The sequence below is a fragment of the Aptenodytes patagonicus genome, chromosome 3, assembly GCF_965638725.1.
Source record: "Aptenodytes patagonicus chromosome 3, bAptPat1.pri.cur, whole genome shotgun sequence".
In the NCBI taxonomy this organism is placed as follows: Eukaryota; Metazoa; Chordata; class Aves; order Sphenisciformes; family Spheniscidae; genus Aptenodytes; species Aptenodytes patagonicus.
Window position 1 is genome coordinate 128,427,798 of NC_134951.1, and position 27,911 is coordinate 128,455,708.

The following is a 27,911-nucleotide window of genomic DNA, read 5'->3' on the forward strand; positions in this document are numbered from 1 at the left end:
CTTTCTTTCTCACGCAAAACATCATGGGTGAGAGCAGCAGCGATGACAATGAACATTTAGTATCCTTTGGAGAAAGTTAGTTTTTAAGCTTTTTACGTGCTTGTTCAGACCTGAGGGCTGTGTTGGTCTCGCAAGGCAGCAGCACTGGACCCGTGCTGTTTGTGAGCTGGAGCCAGCCAGTGCAGCTGGGACAAAGTTTTATGGTACCACTCAGTGTTGTCATGAAAAGCCACATTTTCTTTTCTCTTCTTGGGGTTTCTTTGGGAAATTTTACCACTCTTGGTGGAAGACCGTGTCGCACAAGGGAAAGGACGAAGAGACGTGCGGTGTTTCTGCATCTCTGCTGCGATGCTTGCTTGGGTTTTGTTGGCTTTCCCAGGGCTGGGGTCGTGCTCTCGCCCCTGTGTGGTCGGTGGGGGGACAGCCCCCTTGCCGCTCCCCCCAGTGCCTGAGCATCACCAACCTGAGCACCGCTGGGTGTTTCCATGGTGACCATAGCTGGGCCAGTCTCCATGGTTACAGCGGTACCCTGGCTGTGGGATGGAGAGCTGCTGCTGATGGCTGGGTGTACCCGGCTGTCCCGGGACAAGCGGGCTGGGGGGCAGCGGGGCATGGGCCAGCAGGCTGGGGGCAGCAGCAGGTTGGGGACATCAGGTCATGGGCAACAGCTGGAGGACAGTTTGTCACCGCTGCCAGCCTCAGGGTGCAGAGCATCTCCTCCCGGCTCTCTCTGAGGCCTGCAGTTTCCCTACTGGGACAGGGACTAAAACCCAGCCCCATTAATCACCTGGCTCCAAATATCTCCCTTTGCATCGTCGTGTGCCATGCAGCAGCGGGAGCAGTGTCTCACCACTGTGCAGGTGGGAATGTCCCCAGGAGGGCAGGGAAGCTCAGGAGTAAGACCACCCGCAAGCGCCGCAGACAGGTACTTTATTTCAGTTCGGCTCATGCAATGTGAACGTGCATCTGCTCAACCTGATCTTCACCAGACCCATGAGTCCTATTGCACCGCAACTGCGAGAAGAGAGGCTGCTCGCAGCCACCCATGCACAGATGCTTAAATGCTAAGTGTAACGTTCTTAAGTGAGCAAATCCTGACGGTCAGGGATGGCTTTCCATATCAAGAAAGGCTCAAATGGGTAAGGTCAGACATGAAAATAAAGAGGTTTTTATTTAAATTAAGTTTTTATTGAAACTTAAATTAAAAAACATTAGATGTTGAAGGTGAACTTTGTATTTCTTGATCATTGGGCAGTGAAAGGAGCTATGTTGGCTGCTTTTATCCCTGCATTAGTTTGGTTGAGCGCTGCCTGCATCCGCGTTTCATCTTGTGTGGACACTTCCCTGTTATGCTGACCTGATGCTAGCCACGAAATAACCTGCCAGTTGTCAGATAAACCGTGGGCTGTGAGATGCGGGGGCAAAGGCACAGGCTGGTGCTGTTTCCAAACTATTGGTGAAGGAATGGCAATTGTTATTTCAAATGATCTAATCCTGGTAAGGGCGAAGAGTGACATAAGCACAATAGTAAACAGCATTAGTGTCACCGAGGGCTCTGGGAAGTGTTGGATCGTCTTCATCTGACGTGGCTAGAGGTTTCTTTTTTTTCCTTTGCTCGAAGTGCTATGGATGATCCAACTTCAATCCCTATATGGCTTTTTATCTCGATGTCTCCTGGGGTGCTAGCAGGCAGAACATGCCTGCCTTGCCATGGAGCAGGGAGAAGGCAAAGGAGAGAAAGATTAACCTGTGAGTGATTAATTTGTGCTAAAACTGATCGCGCCAAGTCAAAGACAAGATGATGAAAGCATGTCGGAGAAGCTGATTTTGGCCCAAGCACGTGCCCAGCGAGAAGAAAATCTGCCCCCTTTCAAGCACTTCCAGTTAAATACCCTCAAAAATGAAGCACCTCCTTCTTTTCTGCCGAGATTATCCAAGCCACTTTTGAAAACAACCCCCTGCTGCTTTCCAAACTTTTTAATCCCTTTTGAACTGAATATGCTGGTGTCTCCATCCTGGTCCCACCCACATCAAGGTAAAGCTTCACTCTGGCTTTAATGCAGCAGGACTAAGCCCCTGCCACAGCCTCTCAGCACAAGCACTTCCCCCGAATCTCTGTGTACCTGCTGCCTTGCAGGTAGCACCAGACACTACTGGCACTGCAGAAGGTGAGAGAAAAGCAAAAATATTTCTCCTGATTTGCCCAGCTCCCTTGCTCTGTGCGGTTTTCACTTGGCGGTTTCTGCAGGCTTTTCCCGCAGCAAGTGGGAGAGAATCACCTTCAGAAAAAACAATTGGAAATTTGCAGAAATTGGCAATGAGATTGAAACCAAAGAAACTCCACTGCAGACCATCACCAGAGTTGCTTTTTCCTTCTGTTTGCTGCAGTTCAGATCAACCCTTGGGTTGGTCCCGCAGGTGCTGTGGCTGCCGGGCTGCGCTGGGCGCAGGAGCGTGCCCTGGAGCCGGCTGCCCCTCGCAGGCACCATGGCCAGAGAGGCCCTAGAACTGAATATGTGAAAAACTGTGGAAGTGCCTACTGTACCTCGGACTGAAGCCTCCCAGATTTCAGCACTTGATGGAGTTTAACTGCACTTTAAAGCCTATGAAAGAGTTTAAGCGTGTGTGCAGTTTGCTTTCCCCAGTGCTTGAGGATTAGAGGGGTCTACGGTGCTTAGCAACTTTCTGGATCAGTCCTTTTGGGTGGAGTTAAAAATAAAAACCAGAGATGATCCCCGCGGATCCCCTTACCCGCGCCGGAGAGAGCGAGGAGGCAGGGGCTCCCTTGCCACGTGGCTGCACCCCTTCCACTCTCTCAAACCTGCTCGTAGGAAACAATTCAGAAAACACTGCCCTTATCTCCCAGCATTCCTGTGGAGCAGCAGCGCGGCCTCGCCAGGGCGTTATCGGAGGCCCGGGTGCCCTGCAGCACCTGGCTGCGGGAAGGTCAGCACCGGGGCAGGCTGTGCTTTCAGCTTTGTTTTTCCTCCCCATCGCCCCGTGGCAGCCGTAGGGGTCAGGCTGTGGGAGCGCCGAAGGGCCTGGAGATTGTTAAGCACCAAATTTTGTTTACTCCCTCTTTTATACGAGCATATTTCACCAAAGAAGCAGGGGGAGAGCTTGTTCGCTTGCAAAGCAAGAGCATCCTCTCTGCATCCATTTTAGGACTGTGCCTCTTACGAGTGATTACATTAGGGGAAGGAGCCACGGTCTGCTGGATCGAGCCGCGGTGCGCGGGGCTGCAGACAGGGCTCTCGAGCGTGGGGCCGCAGGAGCGGTTAAAATATCGCCTTGCCTTCGCCAGGGATTTTTCTTTCCCTTATGAAAACAGTGGCCTCTGAATGTCAGCCCAGCCTGCCTGTCAGTTCTCAGCTGCACCATGGGATAAAGCTGCTGATCCCTTTTATCCCCTTCTGGGAGTAATATTAATAGTATATTCATTTTTGTTCCATTTATAATTCATTACTGCCCAGTTATTTGGATTTACTTGCGTTAAAAGGCATAACGAGACAAAAACTTAGCTGGTTACAAGCCTGGGGAGGAGGGGAAGGCTCTTCCCCTCCCTCCGTCCCTGTCTCGCCTCCGGAGCCGGTGGGAGCTGCCAGCCAGGGCCGAGCTTGTGGGGCGAGCAGGGGAGAAGGGAGGTCACTTTGTCCCCGGGATGTAAAGCTTTGGAGGTCACCGTTGCTCAGGGATGTTGCCTCCAAACCCATAGGAAGACCTGTGTTATTTCTGTCCAGACTGGCATATTCCTAGACTGATGCACCCAGATCTCACTAAATTTAACAGCAAAACTAGCTCCTCTTGAGTGTTTAAAATATTTGTTCTAAATACATAGGGGCATGCATTTTAAATAAAATTTCTCCTTATTGTTTTAACCTCCCACCTCCCCCGCCCCTCCGGCGTTTTTATCTGCTCACAGTCGCGTGAGCGTTGGCTCTCCTCTGGGCATTGCAGGTTCAGGGCCAGAGGGTCTGCTCTGCCCACAGCACACACTCCAGGAGAGGCCCAGATGTTCGGAGCGGGGGAAAAAAAAACCCACAACCCAACAACAAAAAAAAGCTGTGGTTTTTAAACCACCTTTACGCTTTCCTGCTCCTGGGGCCAGCCCGCTGCATAAGATAAAACAGCCTGGAGTCTGCTTTATCTCACCCCCAGCTGCCCACCGTCCTTGGGGGATGCTCCAGCGGAAGGGCTCAGCCGGACACGGCAGCTCCCCAGCCGTGTGCCCAGGGAGGGGGCTGTCGCGGGACCGGCCCCACCGGGACCCCCTGCGGCCGGGACTCACCCCATGGCCGGTTGCATTGGGTTTTCCTGTCTGTTTGCTTTGCATGAAGCAGCTGGGGCCAGCGCTGGGCTTTGCAGTCCGAGGTGCTTTTTTATTTTATTTCTTTCTTTTATGTTTCATTTTTATTTTTTCCCCTAAGCTGTCAGGCTGCTTTCCCAGCAAACTGTGGCTTTTGTGCTGGCTCCAGGGGCCCCGTTTACGCCAGGAGAGGATCTAGTCGATCCTTCTACGGCTTGGCCCCAGTAGGAATAAACTTGCTCTTGCAGTTGCTCTTGCAGACGGTGCTGGTGCCCCTGTGCTACCCGCCCTCGCTGTGACCACCTACAGTTTTTTTAGCTGGCTTAAATTAGCTGCTGATAGAGGTCTGGCAAGGTCGGTCTGGACAGTCACATCCAAAATATGCCTTCGGGAAACGATCTAAAACATGGGCAGGAAGTTTTATTTTGCAGGTAGACCCATGCAGAGTTCTGCAGACAGAGAAGCATAGATGGACAAATCAGTCAGCCGGGGCATCTTTGATCCTGAAAGCTCCCAGTCTTTGAAGGATTTTTTGCGTATTAGTAAGATCCCCAGCCTCAGCCATCCCTATCATCCTGCCTTGACCCAGGCACTCCCTTCCCAAAGGGCATTTGTAGATGTAGAAATAGAGTTACTGGTGGGTTCCCAAGATGAGAAATTCCAAATTACTAAGGAGTATACTGTGGGTTACCTACCTGTAGCTCCCCTTGCTTTGATTCAATACCCAGCATGGCCTTCCTGAAGCTCACAGAGCCTCTTGGGAGGAGGGTTTCATACTGTACTTGCTATGTGGCTCCGTAATTTCTTCGTTTTGTTTCATTTTTGCGCCACTGTGGACTAGAGGGTAAGTGCAGTACCAGGGGCTGGTCTTGTAGATGTAATGATCACTCAAGTGCGAGTAGTAAGTATTGGAAATGGGTTTTCAGTTTAATTTTAATTAAATATTTCCAATGAAACTTTATATGTTCTTAGATGAGGCAAAAATGGCAATATTTTTGCCCAGATACTTTCCAAAATTCTTTAGCACTCCAGGCTGGATATTGATCTTACCTTCATCAGTAAAATTTGGACTCTCTCCCCTGATTTCAGAAGAGTTACCCTGGATTTGGCTGAGCATAAATGAGATGAGCTTAGCCGTATCCTGTAAAATTTCTTAGTGCCTTCTGCATTTATCTTATCTTCACTGTTAAGTAAGTTATTGCCTTCGCTATGAATTAGGCGGGAGAAGCACGTCACAGTGTAGATACACGGTTTCTTTTTTTTTTCTTTGTTTTCCTCCAAAACCCACAACTTAAAAAAAGAGAAATAAAGCCAGGTCTGAACCCCACACCTCATTAGCGGTGCGCTTGTCTTGCTCTTCAAAAAAGACCAAAAATGGAGGCCAGCGGCCCGTCCCAGAGTGACGCCGGTGCTTTTGCCCTCACCCAAATGCAGGAGCGGCGCCTGCACTCAGATTTTTGCTTCGCTTTTGTCCTTGCCACCATTTTTAATGGCACACAGAGCAGCTGGCGCAGGGAGGGAGGCGCGCCAGAGAAATTACATAGTCATAGGCACCGCTAGCAAGTGGCCTCCCCTTCTGAAACACATCACCTATTGACTTTGTCCACCTACTTGGCATGTCTTTGGGGTCTAATATATTTTCAAAAGGGGAGCAGAGACCCTTAAAGGGAGGGGGAGAGGGGGCAGGGAAGGGGCTGGCAGCCCCTCTAACAGGAGCACGGTTTGCAACCCCATTCACAGGCATTGTCTGGCATTGTTGTACCAGACACGCTCCATTCACGGCCCCTCTCTTGTCCCTTTTCAGCAAGTGCCCACTGGTCCTGCTCTGTTTGTCCGCAAGAATGAGCTGCCGGGAGGAGGAATGTTTCCCAGACGGGGGGTGAGGAGGTCAGTCTGGACCTCTGGACATTTGCGGCGCGGACTTGCAGCCGTGGCATGTGAAAGCAGGGCAATCCTTTGAGGGTCTGACGGCGGTTTGTTTGGATATGTGCGGCAGAGCGCAATTCAGATCATGAGATTAGCTGTCAGGTCATCTGCTGTGAAATCCATTATGAAAAACACCCGGAAACTGATGCTTGACTTGAAATCCTTAGTTTACTAAATTGCAGAAATTGTCTTTCGAAGCTTTTGTCAGCTATATATATATATATATATGTATAATATATTTATGCACTCACACACGCACTTGCACATATAAAATAATGTTTGCAGTAATGCCTCATGCAAAATGCTAGTTGAATAAATCTGTCACTGAAACTTCAATTCCAGATTACTACACTCCAAGATCTGCTATTATAAGTGAAAACACATCTTTAGAAAGTTCACAACAGTCTGAAGTAGATGAGCTATTGAAATGCAATAGAAAATCTACCCCTTACGGATTAGTCAAACAATGAATGTAGTCCTGCATGTAAACATTGTGTAACTGTATTGGCAGGGTAAATGGTTCCTGATTTACTGCTGCAGGAATAGGTGGCATTTCCTCAGACTGTGAATACAAATATAAATTATCTTGAGGAAAATTGCATTTCTAATCTGTAAGTGTGGTCAAGCAATTCAAAAACTGGTAACAAATCAGTCAATTACCAAATTATGAAACATTTCCAATATTATTATTAATCTCTGGTAGCAACAGCGTACAATTTGCCAGAAAATAAATCCTTAGTAGGTCTTGAAGTATTTTAAAAAGTAGTTTTAATCTGTGGACGTCCTGAAAAGCCACAACCCGGAGTCAGGGAGATCAAAGAGGAATGAAGAGTCTGGTTTTTAGGATTTCACAGATAGCTTTTCCTGGTGGTTGTTGTTGTTGTTACCTCTCTTTGTGTTTTCAAACTGCACGCTGCCTTGTGTGCATTATGGATTTATGCAGTAATAGCCATATTTACCTTTGCAGCCATTTGAACGTAGCAGCAAGGCATGAACTCCCGAAGGAGAAAAAGATAAAAGAAAGAGAGAAGCAGAGTAATGCAGGTATTACTGTCTCACTGATGAAGAGCAGTTTCTGCTCTGTGTGCAAAACATTTCCTTGTCTTCCACACGATCTTCTCAAAGAGCGCTCTCGGTCCAGTGTATTTTGATGGAAATATCTGAGCTATAAAGACATGGAGAAAGGAAGAACTTAGATTTGTAGTAGGTAGAAAGTTTGGATTATTTGACTCCAACCCATTGAAATCTTCGCCAAGTTGTTTTTAAAATTTAATATCCTCCCAAAAGACCCTTGGTACCAAACCCAACATGCTTATGTGCTCCTGCCATGACGCTGGATGCAAAGGGAGCTTTCATTCTCCCTTCCAAAAACGAGTAACTTAGATGAGGGGAGTGGTTTTGGCAGGTTTTCTTCAATTCTCTAAAATTGCACACACACACACATTGGTGCGTTCATGCACATACACACGCACACGGAGCAGATTTTTCAGTGTCTCTTTTTAGGGTATCAACCTCATCTCGAACCAGCTTCGGGCCTGACCAAAAGAAACCAGCATCAAAAAAGACCGTCAAACTAATGCGGCCCTGGCTGGCGGATGCGGCAGAAAACGCTCTTGCCGGGCATGTGATTACGGACTTGGTCCAGCCCCGGCACAAGCGGATTGCACAAGTCATGGATGAGCATGTCACCATTGTACTTTTTTATTTGCATAAAACAATTACCCCATGGACAGTAGCTTTGGAGTTGTCTAGACAACATGCTTTCGATGGTATCGCTGACCTCAGACACGCTGGGCTAGCTCTAAATTAGCAATGAGCAGGGCTGGAGGGATGTATTATGGTAGTTATAAACCATAAGAAGGTATTTAAATAGATAGATAAGACACATGCAAATCTTTTCATTGCCATGGCAACCATCTTGATATAGGTTTTCCATATGTAGCAAGAAGGGCAGAGCAAAAGACACTGGAAAAATAGCAAGAACCTGTAATGATAATGAACCCTGACAGTGTATTAGTCTAGATTTTGGTCACTTATTAACTCTTAATAGAATACAAACTTCTATAGTAATACAGTGTTCAGTGGGTCAGGGAGCAATTACTTCTAAACCTTTGCTATAAGGATCTCTGCTATATGGCTATACCTAATGTACCAATTCTTCACAAATTGATCTGACTGATTAAAAAACACTTTGCTATTAGATGTAAATTGCTTAGCTGCTCAAAAGCGCTTTGCAGGGACGGGTTGCACAAAGCATGAAAATACGTCATTTATGGACATCTCTATATTTCCCTCCTGGTTTTATTGGTCGGGCGAGGAATCTCGTAAATCTGAATTCGCAGATAATTGTCACGTAATAGCTGGGACCGCCAATTTCAAAAGGGAAACGCATTGCAACCCCCCAACACACGTGTGACCCCTCCATACATTACCTGTCTAAGCAGACCGGAACAAGGTATTTATTCTTTTTTATTCTTCCTTCTTACAGTTCTTCATTTCTTCTAAGTGCAAAACCAGTAGTTTGCAGGCCAGCTCACGGCTCTAATGATGCCTCCTGTGGCCAGCGAGGGTCCCCTCCGGCAGCGCCTTTCTCAGATAGATGCGCAGGATGAAAGCAGCTGCTGGAGCTCGGACCTGGAGGCGTCTTGTCCAACCTGTGCTTGTCCCCACTCAGTCCAGAGATGTTGGGGCGCGGGTGGCCCAGGTGGGAAGGACACAGGCATGCTACCCCACTTCAAACAGTTTTCTCCGCAGATCAGATGTATCAGTAGTGACTGGGGTCCTTGGAAATGAATTATGGTTAACCTTGCAGGGGTTTTTTTGTTGTTGTTTTTTCCTTGCTGGTAGTGAAGATGCAGTTGTAGGGACCAAGCCTGTTGCAAACTAATTCCTTGTTACCACCGCTTGCTGTACCTGTAATGGATGGTTTTGGTGTGTAAGGGTCTTTGGAGGCGGATGGCCCACACCGTGCTTTTTCATTGCCCCATTTCCTTCCACACCCCAGCAGGCAGTGGGGTACCCCCCTTCCCAGCCCAGCTCTGGGCTCCGGGGGGGACTGAATCTGCCACAGCCTCCGTGCCATCTCCTGTCACCTCCGTCTGCTGCCTCCTTCCTATCACACTTCACATAAAAGCCTTGTCCTCCTTGTCAGAGCCCTTCCTAAAATGCTGTCCTTTTATTTATGCTTTCAGGAAATAATTTTGGCCAGCACCGTCAGGCTTTTACTGTCCAGCTCCCCACAACACCCATGCCAAGCCTCCTCCTTCAGACTCCGTTTGGGCAGTGACTCCTCCAAGCCCTTGAAGATGGTGAGGCAGGTAGGGTGCTACGACAACTGCTTATATTTGAACTGCAGCCGTTTTACTATTGCCTTGTGTTGCCTCTCTCTGCCCAACTTATGAGGTAGATGGGAAGAAATTTGGGCAGGCACCATCCTGTCCTCCTGCAATGTGCAGCACCGAGCACAGCAGCTCCGACCGAAACCCTGCGGGCGATACCGCAGTGCAGAGAATAATTAAAAAGCTGCGCTCGTTTCCCAGATGAGATACACTCCTGTAGTGTGTAAATCAGTCACAGTCCTGGAGGAATAATCCAGGCGGGATAATTGTGCAGGGGAAAGGCCCCAGGCGTGATAGGGGTTTGCATTAGCAATGCCTTTTCATCCATCTGTCTTTTGACCAGAGCTAGAGAGGGCCAGAATTTGACTTATAAGGATGTTTTGATCAACTGATTATTTCAGTGACAGAGCTCCTGAAGTACACACAGACACAAAATACCTTATTTGTGTACAGGAGCAGCCAGGAGCCAGGGACTGAAAGGTTTTCTCCTTCAAAGATTAATCTGTTTAGGATCTACCAGTTCCCTTATAATCCTGGAGAATTCGACCATCAGCTTGACTGGGGGAAATATTTCACCTTCAGTGTTTATTCACTGAGTACAGTGGAAGCAGAAACAGGCCAAAGAAGAATCTGGCTCAGAGCAGGCATTAAATGATAGAGTTTATTGGTATACTATCATTATTTATTAATTAGGCTAAAGAGGAGCTGAAGAGCCCTGCTCACGGTCAGAGCTTGATTGTGCTGTTCAAGTGCGTTAGGAGCCCTGTCCGACACCTCCAACACGTGTCCCGCTTTTTGGTGTCGTTAGGGGAAGGTTAAAGGTGCTGAAGACGGCTGGTACCAAAAAGTATCCCAAGAATGAACATGAAAGCAATGGAAGGGCAAGTATATTTGTCCTGCAGTGAAATGCTTTTTACAAGTCGTATGCAACATATGTGCTACTAACAACAACTATGCTGTTAAAAAGTGTATTCCAAAGTTTAGAAAAGGCACTTTGGTGCTATGGAGGAGAAAGAGTCTACGACAGACTCCACCTGTGTATTTTCTTTTTAAGATCATCTAAACTTTATTGAAGACTAACCACAGAACTGAAAATTGTTGGTATTAACACTCTAGGGCATCCTGTGTACTGAAGTCTCAATTTCTTATCCTGAATACGTGTTCTGGCTGACAAATTTTGGGGTGTTATTTTGCCTTCTAGATATTCAGATGTTCTTTTGACATCTGGGAATTTAATTAACAGCTTTTGCATGTATTTAAAGCAAAGTAAACTTTCTTCGAGCCTCCTGATGGTGAGGAGCAATCTTATTTATGAACACTGGCACCTGTCATGTTAATTTGTACCAAGTTTTTGATTTATCCTAAAAGAACACATTACACAGTGGATTTGGAGGAGTTAAAGGGAATCTGCAGGGTGACTTTAATCTTTATGTCTTTATATACTTGAGGGCATTTTACTGCACCTCTGCACTGCTTTCACTACACAATCATTTTCTGCTTTAGAAATGTAGCCATTTGGATCAATAGTTACAGTACAATATATTGTACTTCTGATGGGAGGCTCACAGGACAGTTAAGAAGCACCGTGGTAATTTCACAAAATGCCTGGCTACACTCTGAAATATATTTTAAAAGTAAAGTTGGCAAAACATACACTGTGCAAAATTTACAAGAGCCCTAATTAAATTGTACTTACTCTACTTACTTTTATTAAAACTAAATTAGGAAAAATGGGATGTAAAGGGATGTTCCTTGCTTGAAACATGGGTGTTTTAATAGGAAGCTGTAACTATTAAGGACTAGGCTTTCTGCCTTTCTGAATTTGTTGTAGCAGCAGTTTTAAACTCCTGTGGAACAGCATTGGCTTGTTTGGGGGGATTTTAGGAGGGAAAGATTTCTAGCTAATGTGATAAGCGTGCATTTCCTGGGCTTGATTTAAAAGAAAGTAGAAAAATAAGGATGTTTGGAGACGTTTTCTCAGCACACAGAACAAAAAATAAAAGAGGATCTAAAAATATACGTCCCTTAAAGCGTTAACAAATGTATCCTGCGCGTTGCGGATTTTACAGTAAATTCTTTATCTATAAACAAACCGGGTTATCACAGCTGTTTATTGTACTGCTAGCCCTGATCCTAACCTTTATGTCTTTATTGCTTACATACCATTCCCTTGTTTATACGTCTGTACCAGCCTGTGCCCTTGAACTTGGCCCCTGCGAGCCCTGACCCGGCTCGCTCGCTCGCTCACGTGGGTCACGTCGGCAATCAGTAAATGGGAGACGGGGCTGGTGGGCGGTCGACGGGCAATTAACACACCGCCAAAGCCTCACTCGCCGCCGGGGCTGCCGGAGGGGCAGACCACCAGCCACGGTCCTTGGCGCTGGAGCTGTGGCACCCTGGCCAGGCTGTGGGTTGCGGCGGGGAGAAAAAGAAAGAGCGAGCAAGGGGAGGAGGAGAAAGGAGGAAAGGGCAGACGGGATCCCTTTTGAAGGGTTGTTTCTGCCTCTGTGTGGGATGCCAGCTGGACCGCTCACCAGTGCCCAGCAAAACTGCCTGGAAAGCAGCGCTGGGGGCTACGCTAGGAGGGGAGCGATGCTTCACCACTGCAAAACCATCGGTCCCCCTCCCCTTTCAGCTGCCCAGCTAGGGCCTTGGCGGCGCGCATAAGAAATGAAAGGAGAACCGTGTGCTCTTCCGCTGGTTTGTTTTTTTTTTTTTTCTCTCTCTCCTCTGGCTGATAAGCTGACAGCCAGGCGTGCCTTGTTCTGATAACTCAGCAAAGTTTGGTTTTCGTACAGACAAACAGCCCGTGCCCTCCAGCATCCTCGCCAGCAAGGCTTGAAGGGCAGGATGGAGAGGGCAGCACAGGAATAAGCAGGGACAGGGACGTGCCTGGGGAGATCTGCCTTCAGATCAATGGTAAACTTCAACCGTAAGCCAAAAAGTACTTTACAAAACCCCTGACGTCCCACACGGTGGATTTCAGTGCATAAAGGATTTTGGCTCAGCTCAGTGGGCTGCGTCAGAGTGTTTGCCACCAGGAGCGCAGTCAGGGCACGCTGTGGCATGAGCCCAAGAGATGGACTCTCCGAAACGTGGGCAGCACCAAACATGCTGGGGCAAACCAGCGTCAGTGTGTACGGTGAGCCTTCCTCACCACTCCTCAGAGAAATCACACCGGTTTTGGTTTCAGTTAGTTGAATGGGATCTTCACTAAAAACAAACCTCCCGGTGAAAACGTCTCCAGGTCGGAATCAAATCCTTCATTCGCTAGTAAAAATAATGTCAATGAATGGAAGAATTCATTAATTCTCCTAGGGAAAAGAAAAGATGATCCCATTAACCTACATTATAGCCATCACCATTAAGAGATACCATTATCCTGCAGTTCCCACACTGTCTTGTCGGAGATGCTACAGTCATCCCTGTAATTTCAGAGATACTTCAGTCATGCCTATAACTGTGCGGTAACTCCTGGCAAATGCTGACTTTTTCAATAGGCGGCATTGCAGCCAAGTACTTTGTCGGATTGTAAGGCCCGATCCACGTAGCCTTGCATAAGCATTTTGGCTGTTCAGGCAGAAGCCTGTCTCAAACCATGCTTTGGATCAGCGCTCCAGAACAGGATTGGGTCCCCCGCCATCTAAAATTATAGGATTTTACTGCCTTACGAGGTCATGAGCAGTCATAATCAATCAATACAGAGGATGATGCGAGTATCAAGAATTTTAATGATATAATATCGTGTTACAGAAGTTGTTGTTTCACTTTCTAAAGTAACACGTACATTTTCAGTGGCCGTTCTTCGCACGTTTATTGATACTCAGCCACCAAAGTGAGAGTGCTAACGAGTACCCATATTTGGTGAATAAGTTTAACTGAATACTACTAGTTGGAGGATTGGAATGGTATTGTTTAATATAAAGTTTATATATATTTACATACACATGGGCAATATTCTATTAATATATTCTGTTTACACATTTAGGCTCCGATTACAAGCATTCTGGTAAGTTTAGTAATCAAATTTTCTTCTATTCAGAAGCGTGAATTTTCTGCAGCTTTTTACTTTGCGCTGTCCTTCTATCTACAAGCCCAAGATTTTGTTTTGTTTTATTCTTGTGGGTCTTTGGGGTTTTGTTTTTTTCCTTGGAGGAAGGAACTGCAGAGAAGCCAGTGTGGTTTTTCAGTAAGGGAGTAACCTTACTTCAGGTCCTTAGTGTGACCGTAAGCTAGTAATTCAATCCTTGTGCCTCAGTTTCCCAGCTGTAAGGTAGTGGTAATACATTACTCTCACGAGTAACATGAAGATATATTCATTATTTACCTGCTGTTCTCAGGTTGGAAAAGGATGGTTTCAGAGAAAGCTGTTGTTGGAAATGGGCTGTTGGGAATCCACAAATCTCTCGCGGTCTTAATTGTGATGTCTGTTGCCCAGCGGGAGAAACTCTCCCTTTCCTTCCACACCAGCTCAAAAGGCAGTTGAAAAGCTCTTGGTAACATCACCAAAGCAAAAGGACTTAGGGAGCTTCAGGTCTGAAAGCCAACCAGACAACACGAGGACAAGATCCTATAACCTTGGCCTCCATTGCCACACTTGAAAAAAGGCAATAAATACTGTTTCTGACTAAGTATGCTTCCTACAGTGCAGCTAAGCATCCTTCCCAGTTGCATAAGGGTTAACTGAGCCCTAAGAATGTGGTTGATATATTATCATAGCCCTGATGTAGCCATCAAAGAGTACCAGGCAAACAGCATGTACTTAAAAATGTGCAGTTCTCATACCCTTCCATGAGAAATTTTAGTCTTTTTTTCCTACCCTTGCAGGTTGTCTCTTTTTTAAAGTAATTTCTCGGATACATCCTCAAATCTAAAATTAAGAAAATCTGTATGTTAAAGGCTACAGTAAAGCAGAACCTTTTTTCACAGGTTATAAAAACCCAAGTTATAAGATGTGTATTTATGTAACAGGAAGTCAGATTTATGAAAAATGCTGTTGCGGCTTGTAATTTCAGATGAAATGGTCCAGTCTCGGGATAAGAAGTGTTGGATGCTGACATGTAGTGATATGCAAACTCCCCTGTCTGAGGTGAGTATATTTCTAACTTTGCTCTAATTATCAATCACTTGATTCATGTCAGACCACTCACATTTAAATCAAGTTTTTGTGCTGTTTAGACAGGTACTCTGTAAAGACGGGGAGAAGAGGTGGTTTCTGGAACGAACGGGAATGGCTGTCTGAGTGGCTGCCTGAGTCCATGTTCTGTATGAACAAATTAAAAGCAAGAGTCTTTCATGCTGAATTTGTATGGCCCTCTGCACAAATTGCCCAATTTATTTAAGTATTTTCTGGTGGCGAGATGTTTTGGGACGCGGGGGTTGATAAAATGCATTAAATAAAACACTGCAAGTCGAATTTAAGTATAAAATGAAATTCTTTCTGTGTTGGGTTTGATGTTCTTAATTTAATCCCTGGTGGACAGTAGTCTGCATTACAAAACCTTCACACATAATTTGGCACAGTTTGGATGATTTGCAATCTCTCCCTTGCTCTATCTGCAGAGGATACCCTGAGCAGATCCTGCGCGGAGGCTCGGTGACCTCTCCTCTCTCAGGAGGGTGGTCTCTTCAGGTCACTGTTCAGGTCATTTCTGCAGCAGAGTAAGGAAGCTTTGACTGTTTCTTCGCTTGTGTGGGTAAACAGAGGACTTTAATTTCCAGCACTACCGGTCCCTAACCTTCAGAAGCTAAGCAGTCACCGAGGGGGATGGGGAAGAGATGTCAAAAGAAAGTGCAGAGCAAAGAATGTAAAGAATTTTGCTTATCTGTGACAAGTTTCTAAGCGTGTTTGATTATGGTAATAAGGATACCTCATTAACAAAGGATTTTAAAGGCATGTACACCATTGATAATCAGCCCTGGCCAAAGTACAACGTACATTTTAAACTTCTTTTTTTTCTTCAATGGGATATATTTGAAATACAGCAGCACTTTAGTGTGAATGTGGAATTTCACTTGATGCCCAAGGGTGGGGCCATGGCAGCTAAGGAAGGAGCTGTATCTACCGAAGATAAAGTCCCCATCGCTGGCAAGAGATGACTGTAAAACATGCACAATTCCCAATCCTTAAAACTCTCCCTAATTGCAAATCTGCTCATTGTTTTAACTTATCTCTGCCAGTGCTGTGCTGAATTAGTCCTTTGGAGTGCCTGAATGGGATCAAGGGAAGAGAAGAGGAAAGGAAGGATGGGAATGAGAGCGAATGAGAGAAAGAAGAAAGCAAGATAGCCACAGAAGAGGAAGGGCGGGGGGGTGTTGAGCATAGTTGCCCTTTGGCTTCCTATGAAATTGTAAAAGCTTTTGAACACCGTTGCTGAACCAGCCACGAGAACGTTTTCTGCATCCCTGCTGCACGGGAGGCGTCTGGCCTGGTGCTGGCGGGAAAAAGGAAAGAAATGGTTCAGCAGGAATTTACCTCCCCTGTTCGGATGCTTTCTAGTGTGTGTCTTGCCTGGAAACTGGCCCAGTGAATGTCCCCCGCCACCCGCCTCTGTGCTGGTCCCCCATGTTAGGTCCGTTGGCTATCTCCCCCACACCCAGTTCCCCACTGGTGGGGTGGGAGATCCACCACCTCTGGGGTCACCCCCTTTTTTGGCCAGTTTGGCACCATAGCAGGCAGCTTGTTGGTGAGACAAGCAATCCGGGGGAATTTACTCCAGCTCCACCTGATACCTGGAGTATTCCTATTTTTGCATCCATATCTCCTAATGAGTTTATGAACTAGAACAGAACGGTACCCCTGCTGTTCTCCAGACTTCTTATCAAGTGATTTAGCTATCAGACACATTCAGATGACAGACAAGCCGCTTCTGGCCCCGTGTGGGTTCCTGTGTGGGTGCTTTTTTGAGTAGGAATGGACTTGAGCAGAAATCTTGTGTTATGTCAAATGGGAGAAAAATGAAAACCACTTATGCACGGGGCTCTTCAGGCATGTGCCAGGTATAATATTCGGCTGCTGGCTGCCCAACCCTAAACGTGGTGGATATAACTCGGTATTTCTTCTTCTAGTGCCTTTGGGTTGAAGAAAGCATTTTAATATCCACACACCTCTAATAAACTAAAGCTGTAACGAGGCTTTTTCTATTTGTATTGCTCTTTTGTTGTCTCCTATGCGCATTTACCATTGATTTTTGCCAAACTCCCCTATACTGTAACTATGCAGTTATAAACTGGTGTTATTGAGGGGAACTGAGGAGAGAAAGGATAGCCATAAAATTACTGGTTGCAAACAAACACTGCAGCTCTATTTGGGCATTTATCAGTAACACCTGGAGATTATTGCATACAACCTTCCTAATCAGTAAATCAGCCAGCCACCAGTTGTTTCCTTAGCCACATCAGGCAAAAATGTAACAGCTGTTTAATTTACTTTTTTTATGGTAGGAAATTCATATCCTGAATCATTGATATCTCTATTTTGCAACTTGCTGCCATTAAATTATTTCTTTTCTTTTCTTTTCTCTCAGTGTTGCCTGCTATAAAAGATGGGAGGGTCGGTCTGCGTGCACGAGGCGGCCTGATGTCATCTTTCAGGATGGTGCCCACGTGGAAGCCAAGTGAAACTCTCTGGAGCTTTCCCAAGTAAGTTGGGACATCCCCTCGAGTCCAAGGTGGGGGAACTTGCTAACGTGAGCAGGAACTGAAGGAAGCACAAGCACAGAGCCGAAGCTTTGCAAGGTCTAGAAACTCTAAAGCAAATGGCTTCGGTTGGCTTGAGACTGTGCAACAGCCAGCTACAACTGAATGCTTTATTGCCGTCTGGAAGTGTTTATTTTCTGAACATAAATTCAAGGGACAGATTCAAGGCATGTCTAGAAATAAAGCATATCATCATGTGAGCTAAGCTGACAAGGACAATTTACTGTACCCTGCATTCGTTCTGGGCCAATCGGAAGAGAAGAGGCTATTAACATCCTGAAATTCCCGCTGTTCGGCTCTCCCTGTCCCTTCACTGAACTCAGGAATGGCATGTATTAACCCCTTGAGGGCCTCCCATGCACGGCACACATCCAAAGAAGGGACACTTGTTTAGGCCCTGTAGACATATGCAGTATGTCCAGCTCTTATTGACAGCAGCAGCAAACTGCTTTAAAAGCCATGACACGGCCTGCGCCGTCTGGAGGCCCAGCACAGGGTTAACATCTTTCCTAGAGGCGGTTTCGGTGCTGTAGATGAGCATCGACTTACTCTGTTTAAATATGAGAGTTCACTGGTCAGCTTGACCTTGAATTCTCTTGCAAAGACAGGAACAAGTTGACATAGTGTTCGTGTTTCCAGTGGCTGCAAAGTTCAGGGAATACAACGCAACTGCAGCTCACATGCCGTGAGCATCACTTAGAGAAGAGAAGGGAAAGTTCGCTTCCTACTTTTTAAATCCTGCCGGCAAGAAAAGTAACAAAACCAGAAGAGAGTCAGAAGGTAAAGCATAAAGGGCACAACAGCAGTTATTGCAGAGGAAAGGTGCCATTCATAGTCGGGAACGTGTTATAATAAAATCCACAAGCAAAAGTCCACAGAGGACTGTTTGCATAGCAGCATTACAATATCTACATGTGTAAATAGAGGGAACAGCCTTCAAATCCACGTTGCAGCAGCAACTCTTGGGTCTTTTACCTGCAGCCGTGCTGCTTGAAGTATTCTTCCTGACTTCGTGAATGTCCTTGTATAGGACAGCACAATCAGCCCTATTCGAACATTGCAGCTGAGGGAAACATATTATTCTGGCTCTGAATATGAGTTGTCTGTATGCAACACTGCAGAAGGGCAGTGCAGTTAAGTTAACTGGTCTCCAGATCCTTCTTTTCATCCTGTCCCTTCTCCACGTGGTAGGGGGTACAGATTCAGCACGGCAGTTCGCTGCTGCCTCTTGCTCCCTGTGAAAAGCACACCTCTGCACCTCCAGCCCCTGCGTGAGAAAACGTAAGCTGGTGCCTTATAAAGTGCATGGGGAAAGGGAAGCCCGAGAAGAAAACTCCGTATCAGCTTTTCTAGGTTTTCTTTTAAATCGAGGCTGTCTCACATGTAGCCTGGTGAGGCTGAAGGCACAGCACACGCAGGCACTCCGGCAGCCACAGACCTGTAGAGAGGCAAGAGCAGAAGCAGGAGTAGACACTGGATCCTGGGTCGTGGTCAGCCCCTCAGACAGCTCCTCTAGTTGTTTATCACTGTGCCTAAGAACACATGGAGTAAATCCACACATATTAAAAACACACACACTCCCCCCGCAGTTTGGTCCCATTTTTCATTTGGGAAATGTATTTCTGTATTTTGGCACAGAGTCGTGCAGCAGGATCTCTCTACTATATTGGCATAATGTTCACAGCTGTAATCAAAACATTTGTTCTCCTATCTTCTCCCAAATCACTTGGGGTCTCCTTCTCCCACCAAGGAGCCTGTCTCATTCATTCCGTGGCTGCTACGCATGGCTTAAGTATAGCAACCTTCAGTACTAGACCAGAATAATATAAGAACCACAAAGAATCATTTATCTGGCATGACATATTTTACGTTCTTGTGTAAGTTTTCCTAAGGGACTTCTGAATGTCCTACTGGGTGACTATAAAGACACCAAGGACTCAAAGTCATGGGTATCATCTTTATTACAAGCCCTAAAACACTCAGCACAAAGACAATGCTGAGTGAATTTAACTTTTCTGAAATTAAGATACTATATTGTCTCACCAAAGTCCTTCCAAAGATCCCTTTAAGAGCAGAGTGGTTTGGGGCTGAAAGGATGCTAGTACTGAAATTTATCTTAATCTTCTATTACTATAGAAATGTTTCTGCGCTTTAAAAATACACTCCCTATTTCTTACTTTCAGACTACCCTAATCTCAAATTAGCCTTCTGAGCAAAGGTCAGGAGTGCAGGAGTGCAGGTCTTATTGGTTCAATTAAAGGAAATAACACAAAATCACACAGGCTATTGCAGAAGTCTTTGGCAACAACTTCCAGAATACTGAGAGGCTGCTCAGGCATGAGCTGTCTATACAGCCAGATAATGCTGTTATTAGAAACACATTAGTGTGAGAAATTTTTTTTTTTTAAATATACATGGCTAATAGATACATTCATCTCATGGCTTTCACAGTAAAAGTCTTGGACTAGTGCTTCTGATTAATTATTAATGTTGCCTTGTTCTTTTTTTCCGTGTGTTTACAACTTAGCCTTGCCTCTCTCTCTTTTTCCCAAAATGCTTGCGCATAACAAAGCTCAGATCACTACACTGGTAGCTGTCATGCTGCTACTTGCCAATGTCCTTAATAATGATGAAATGTTAAGTATAATGTACCAATAAATATTTTGGAGTTAGGGAACTGGCAGGTATGTGGCGAAGGCTCTTTGTGTTAACAGTTGATATACTGTTGTTACATTGATGAAAACTGGGGCTAATGCATTTGTGTAAAGATCCTCTTTTTAAAGTGATTTTCCTTCTTCCCTTTTCCTTTTCCTTTTCCTTTCCTTTCCTTTCCTTTCCTTTCCTTTCCTTTCCTTTCCTTTCCTTTCCTTTCCTTTCCTTTCCTTTCCTTTCCTTTCCTTTCCTTTCCTTTCCTTTCCTTTCCTTTCCTTTCCTTTCCTTTCCTTTCCTTTCCTTTCCTTTCCTTTCCTTTCCTTTCCTTTCCTTTCCTTTCCTTTCCTTTCCTTTCCTTTCCTTTCCTTTCCTTTCCTTTCCTTTCCCTTCCCTTCCCTTCCCTTCCCTTCCTTTCCTTTCCCTTCCTTTCCCTTCCTTTCCCTTCCTTTCCCTTCCTTTCCCTTCCTTTCCCTTCCTTTCCCCTGAACATTTGACCCTGGGGGAGTAGGATGGAAAGATTGTTTAAACAGCAGAAATTGTTTATTTCAATTTTCTCCCTCTTTTTTCCCCCCTTTTCAGTTCTCTTTACAGGTAAGTCACTCGCAATATGGGAGAACCTCAGAAAGTTCGGAGGTTTGGGGCAGGAAACGCCTTCCCTCCCCCCGAAGTTCGGATTCAGAGCTAAATTTATCTGAACGTTGTCATTTCCCTGCTTCTCCTTCTCTACCTCCTTCACTACATTCCTCTTTTTCCCTCCCCATTCCCAGCCACCCAGATCTTATCCTTTCCTTGACCTACAGCTCCCCCTCCCTAGCCTTCCACCGCTCTAAAATGTCCGGAGGCTACAGCTGAAGGTGGTAGTTTTCTCCTGTCAGGTTTTTTTATTCCTGGGCTCTGCTATAGCGAGAAATGCTCTGTAATCCTTTGCCCTCAGAAGCTGTCTCCATCGACAGACGCTAAAAGCAGGTTCGGTGGCCCCTAAGATGAAAAGGCAGCAGTGGTGCCCAGCAGAGAAGTCCAGGCTTGCTCATGGCTTGCTGGGTGCAAGCGCCCGCCGGCGACGCAGCAAAGGGCCCACGTAGGTACGGGCCATTGCAATTTGTTTTAGGTAAAAGGATTCTGAAATAGGGGCGGCAGTTCAGCCAAATTTCCAGCCTGCTCCTGCTTTCTCTAACATGTTCTGCACATTTGCATCGCTTATCACTGTCTTGAATGGTCTGTCCTGGTAGGGAATACACAAAGTTCAACAAGATCCCTCTCTTCTTTTTTTTTTTTCCTTTTCTTTTTTTTTTTTAAATATTGTAGTCTTGCACTGTGGCTATTCTAGTTTTTCACAGAAGTGGCAGGCAGCCAAAGACTGGAGTCATTATTTGCAAACTCTAAAAATAGAGTCAAGATTTGTAGGAAGAAAACAGATATGTCTTGTTATAAAACCATGAATAAGGATTGGCACGAGCATAAGTTTATTCTTTTTTGATATTGCTTATTGTAAATTGCACTCTCTCTTTCTGGGAGATACACTAGATAGTTACAGTACAGAAACATTTCCTTTACTTGAAAGTACTGGAGAACTGCAGTTTATTTGTTGTAAAGACTTGATTATTCAAAGGAAGCGATAAGAGATGAGGTAGCCCCTGGGAACTTTGTGCGGTGTTGGGGGTGGACAGTTTGTTTTGAAAAAAGTATTAGTGATCTTCTTCTGCAGGTCACTGCCGATAAAAATTACATTCAGCACGTCTCTTCGCCCAGCGTAAAGGTGCCTTACGAGTTGTACTTCTGGCTAATATTGCTTGTTATTATAAACCGTGAACATCACATCCCTGATCTAACTAATGTTAATAACACTACGCACACTATCTCCTTCCTCGGAGGTTCCGGCAGGGCAGCAACAAAAGGAAAAAAAAAAAAAAAAGAAAAAAAAAAAGGAGAAGGGAAGCATAGAGAAAGAGAGGGAGAAGCTTTCACAAAGAGTTAAAAAGGCCTGATGAAATCCTTACAATGTACACCATATGGCTTGACATTTACCAGATTAGTTAAACATTTCTACTGGGGATAAATATTCCTGCACATCGATGTAAAGAAATTGCATGAGACAAGGGCACATACAGCATATTTATGCCATGGAGTAATCTCCCCCACCCCCCCCCCTTTTTTTTTTTTCCTTCCCTCCCCTTTGCTAGCAGAATTTGGGTTACTGAATGTGTAAGGGCCAAGTGTGCTAAACTCAAACGAACCCCTGCTCCTGTGCACTCCCGAGCTGTTTGTCAGTGTGGCTGCAAACACAAGCCCCCTCCCAACATCACCCCAAACTCAAAACTCTCGCCCAAAAAAGTTTCGAATGAGCAATCTTGCTATTAAAAAAAAAAAAAACCCACTCCTCTACGGAGAGGCTAAAACATTAAAGTTTGTCAAAATCTATTTCAGGACTCGGGTTGCCTGTGGAGAGATGACTGTGATGGCTGCCAAACTGATTCGAGGCGGGTTGATGCAGAGGAGGTGACTGCTGGTGCCCGTGTCTGGTGTAGACTACTCCGCTCCTTGGTGAACAGCCCTAAAGCCATAGATTTCATTTGATCTTTGCAAAGGCTAACATCTGTCTGCTGTCATTTTAGTAAGATTGATGACAGGCTGGGATAGGGGAGGAGGAGGGGGAGTGCAGCAGGAGGAAGGCTGGTCCCTGCAGCCCCAACGGCTGTGGCCAAGCCTGCCCGGAGTCGCTGGCCCGGACCCTCTGGTCGGCTGCGGCAGTGGCAGGGAAGTTGCTCCTGCACCACTCCGGCAGTAATTGCGCTGGGTTTTTACAGCAGATTGCAGGAACTCAGAGACATAAAGGCAGCATTTTGCACCTTATACATCTTAATAGATTATTTGCGTCACAAGCAACACAGAGCGAAATGTTATGACAACCATAAGAATGTAGTTTACTGTGGCTTAATGTGGCTGGGCAGTGCAGGGTAAAGCTATCAAAAAATATATTTAATTTTTTTTAAAGTTTCCGAGAGAAACTAGCCAATGTGGACATGCAGCTATTTTTATATGAAACTCTGACTATTGGCAAACTCTTTCCAGGCTACAGCAGAAAATGCTTACTCTTTTTATTAGTGGTAGTATCGCAGCGCCAAAGTAAAAATCATACGCTTTCCCACTTGGAAGATTTCTTGCAAGCTGATGTCTGAGCTGATGTAATAGGGGAATCTTCTACAAAGGACACGTCCCAAACGGAGCAGCCAGTTGCTGGCTGCAGCATGCAATACGCCTCGGAAAAAAATAGCTTTCATACTTGGGCAGGATGAAGTCCATGTATCTTTTTCCATGAATGAATGAGTGAATGAATGGCTATCAATGCTGAAATTTGATCTTACCGCAAAATCCGAGAGATTCGGGTTTCACCAGGCGCACATATGTATACAAGAGGGATCTCAGCACTTCTGGGAAAGAAGTGTGGTGCGCTGCGGAAGAAATGCATAGTGATAGGGATACTGCCCTTGTGGATTGGGAAGCGAGAAATGTACCTGCAAATCTTCATGCCGATATTAGATTGGAAACCATTGAGGCAGGGGCTGGAAGCAGCCCTAGATCCTCTCTGGGAGCTGGCGGGGAGACGGGTGCATAAGCCGGTAACTTTAACAAGCTGGAATTCAAAATATGCCTGACCTAAAACCCCAGGCTGGGACGTGTACGGGCTTGGGGGAAAGCTCCGCTCCAGCCCCTCCTGTTGAGATTTACAGTGCTGAGACCGATGCCGTGCACATTTTAACCACACAGTGTCCCATCATGACAAAATGACATCACGTGAGGATGGGATTTCAGCTGTGGGCAGGGAAAAATGTAGTTTAGATTATGAAAACAAGCTGTGCACTTTTTATTCTTGTGGGTCAGGGAAGAGCGGAGACTCCCACCCAAATGGGAGGGCTGGCTTGGGGCCCCACATGAACTTTGTGCTTGGATGATCACGGGTGCCTGGATTGATAAAGAGTGAGCCAGAGAGATAAATACACGTACGGAGGAAAATAAGAACAGATAATGGATTGGCGTAAGTCACAGTATATTTCCTCATAGTGATGAAAGGCTAAAAGTGAGTTATAGATCTTTCCTCGCGATAAGAACAGATATTTCTTTCCAAATCATTTATCTATAAGATACTGAGATATTATTTAGGTCTGCATTGGTATTAATCTGGCTCTTTGTGTTTGCATCCCAGCCCTTCAGCAGGTGAAAATGTGCTGGTAGGGACCCTAAAGGTTTTGTCTGCAGCTCCCGTGGATGAGGAATTAGTTCTTATTGTAGGGAGTTGAGAAGACAGAGGGCATGTTTATCCTAGCGTCTCAGGTAAATGTGACACGGCTATTTATGCATTGCCAGAGTTTAAATCTTCGTTTGTTCAGGCCCTTAATGTATGAGAAGCAGTCGGTGTAAGTGTTACAAGATCTGTTTACTGCTCTGGGATATAATTAACTTTTTAAAAAAGAAAAAAAAAAAGGATGCCTGTATGAAGAAAACAACCCCACCTGACAGAAAACAACCCCACCTGACAACTTTGATGTAGGAAGAGCCTTCTCCCTTTGACTGCTCCAGAGACGCTGGCGCGTCGGGTGGGTGCGCTCAGCCCTTTCATCCCCGCAGCCAAGGCTATATAACATTTACATGTCTCAGAGAGACGACCTATGTACGGTACACGTGTGTGAGGGCGGGGAGCCTAGGCTTGGAAAGAGAATTCAGAAAAAAGCAGCATGGTTTTGTCAACGGGGAAAGATTGGAGTACCTGATTTTACAGCTAGAGTAGAGAAATGTTTTCTGTGTGATTAGAAAAGCCATTATTATTATTATTGCTAATAATAATAACAACAACGTTGTTATTTTTTAAAATTGATTTACTAAAGGTCCGTTCCTCAACCCGCTTCCCCTGAGGGGCTGGGCTGTGCCCTGGGGTGGGGCTGTTGGAGCCGGCTGGAACCGGCTGGAACCAGCTGGAGCCGGCCGTGCCCGGCGGGGGGCAGCCCCCGCCTCTCCTCACAGCGTCGAGCTCTCCGCAAAGCTGCCTCCAGCTTGAGGAGATGGTGGAAACATTAAGGACAGGCAACACCACCGGGGCGGAGAGGAGAGCGCAGGCGAGCTGGGGACAGAGCCCGGGGTCCGTCACCGGCTGGACAGTGTCAGCCAGGGCTGTGGGAACGAGGGGCGGAGGGGCTGGCCGTGCGGGCTGGGCGCCGTGTCCGTGAGTAACGGCTGTTTGCCTGCAAAGACGCTCGCGGGTCAAGGGGATTCGCGTTTCTGCTAAACAGTCCAGTATATCTTCACCTTCTGTAATCTGAGCTGGAGCCTTTGCTGTCATGCTTTCCCCCTGTAAAACCCCTGCTTTTGAATCTTAAGAGAAATCTTTACAGTGGTCAGTAAATCCTAATGTTGTACTTGTTCTGTTTTATGAGATTTCCAGTAACACACGGCTTCGGAGATTTGTCACTTGGCGGATCAAACAGCTCTAAGGACACAGCAGACTTGGGCTGAGGGGGAAAGAAGTCAACTGTCCCTATCTTGTTTAAATGAGCTTCAGGTTCAGTACATTAACGTGCTAATAAGGAAGTCTTGTGTTCCCACACTGTTCTTAAAGGCATTCTCACACTGCTGACCTGACCTCTTTAATCCTGGCTTTCCTGAAGGAAAAGCTGATCCATCAGGCCTCCTGTGTCTAAAATGGGATGAAAGGAAACGATGGACCTATTTCTACACTGGTGTTTCTCAGGTACCTCAAGCAGCCTTGTTCTTTTTGTAGTCATCTCTCATTTCCCTGGGAAGGGGGGGGGGGGGGGGAGAAAGGAAAAAAAAAAACCCTAGATGTGAGGGCTCAAATCACTAAAGATGAGAAACAGCGACAGGAAATAAAGAGGTCACACACCTAAGTTAGCTTATGATTAAAAAGAAATTAGTGGGGCTATTTTTAATTTGTTTAAATATATTACTTTCTATTAAAAAGGTCTTTATATTTCACTAAGTATGAGATGAAGTGTGTCACCAGAGGAAGATTTTTCAGTTTTAGTCTCTTTTCTCTTAAACAATTAGAAGTCAAAGAAACTCCATTGAAGTCACAAATGTGAAGCCAGCAGAAATGGCAGCAGAGTGGGACTTTTCCTCTACAATACAGCGTGATCGCCTTCCGCTGGGGCCAGTTTGCAAGAATTCAGGGAAGAAAAACGTAAGCTGTGCACAACAGGTTCATTGTGGGTAGGTCTGTGGTACCACATAGCCCCCTGGATGTTCAGCCTCAGAATGCTGTGCAGCCTCGAGAAGTAAAACATTGCATCCCTGCGCTTAGACCCAGCCCAAGGCGTTTGAGCCCCAGCCCAAGGAGCTGGTGGGAGCCCTCTTGGAGGCTGAAGTGCATCTCATATCTGAGTATCTGCCAGAGCTTACGTCTTTTTTTGTTAAATCTGCTAGGCTATGGATATTTTCAGGCTGCAGCTGACAGAAATTAGAAAGGATAGTTGTAAACGAAGTTTTGTAATGCCAGAAGTCTATGATGGAGCTTTTTAATCAGTGCACAAGCTAAACGGTGATCCAACTGTTCTAAGATTTTCCATGAGATTGCTTGGTTTTCCATTTTTCCTCTATATTTTCACTTCTGGAATCTCTCTTTTGTTAAATGGAGTGCCTTAGGAGTGAACATAACGATTGGGTGAGTCTCCGCAAACCTGTGAGGCTATGAGGGAAATCCACCATAATGTTTAAAAAACCATAATAAAAGGTTTGGTTAGGGATTTGTCACAAAACTCCGAAACAATGCAAACACCCTCATTTTCTTGTTTCATACCCAGATGGAAAGTCAGGCCAGAATCACTGAACATTTCACCAAGTCTTGGTAACCTTCTGAGCTGAGTTGTGAGAAATTGTTCTTGACATCACATGAGCTGGGCCACAAGGCAGGACTAATGTGATATTTGCTGTCGAAGGTTTCCTAGGAAACATGCTACTTAGAGCGCTCAGCCCTCCCTGCCACCCTTCCCGCATCCTCCAGTTTCACCGTTCCCACAGATTTTGCAGAGGGCAGCGATGTCCCCTCTGACCTCCGGACACCCTCGTTGCAGACCCCCCGCTACAGTGCGATGCTTCCCAGCAGCCCTGCGCACCCAGCTGAGCAGAGAGTCGTTGTGGAGATTCTGAGGCTCACCCACCTAATTGCCCTTTTTTCTGTGATTTATCCCTGTCGTGGTTTAACCCCAGTTGGCAACTAAGTGCCACACAGCCGCTTGCTCACCCTCCCCCCGGCCCGTGGTGGGATGGGGGAGAGAATCGGTAAAAAAAAGGTAAAACCTGTGGGTTGAGATAAAGACAGTTTAATAGGACAGCAAAGGAAGAGAAAATAATAATAATAATGATAAAAGAATATACAAGTGATGCACGATGCAATTGCTCACCACCTGCCGACCGATGCCCAGCCAGTTCCCGAGCAGCGGTCACTGCCCCCCCCGGCCAACTCCCCCCAGTTTATGTACTGAGCATGACGTCGTATGGTATGGAATAGCCCCTTGGCCAGTTGGGGTCAGCTGTCCTGGCTGTGCCCCCTCCCAGCTTCTTGTGCACCTGGCAGAGCATGGGAAGCTGAAAAGTCCTTGACTAGCGTAAGCACTACTTAGCAACATCTAAAACATCGGTGTGTTATCACATTATTCTCATCCTAAATCCAAAACACAGCACTGTACCAGCTACTAGGAAGAAAATTAACTCTATCCCAGCCAAAATCAGGACAACCCCTTTCCCTCCTTTTGGTTTTTTTTTTTCTTCCCAGCACTCTGCAATGGGAGAGGTGAGAGAAACCGAGCCACGTCCTGCAAGGCTGGAGCTGGAGAGAAGGAAGTTTGAGCATTCCCAGCAATCCTAACCTTTCCTGCCAAAGGGGAACTGGTGGAAAAAAGGTTAGGAAAATCAGCAGATAACGTAAAACTTAACTTGCCATGAGGCTCCTCATCTTTTGACTGCAGTTTGCAATACAGTAGCTA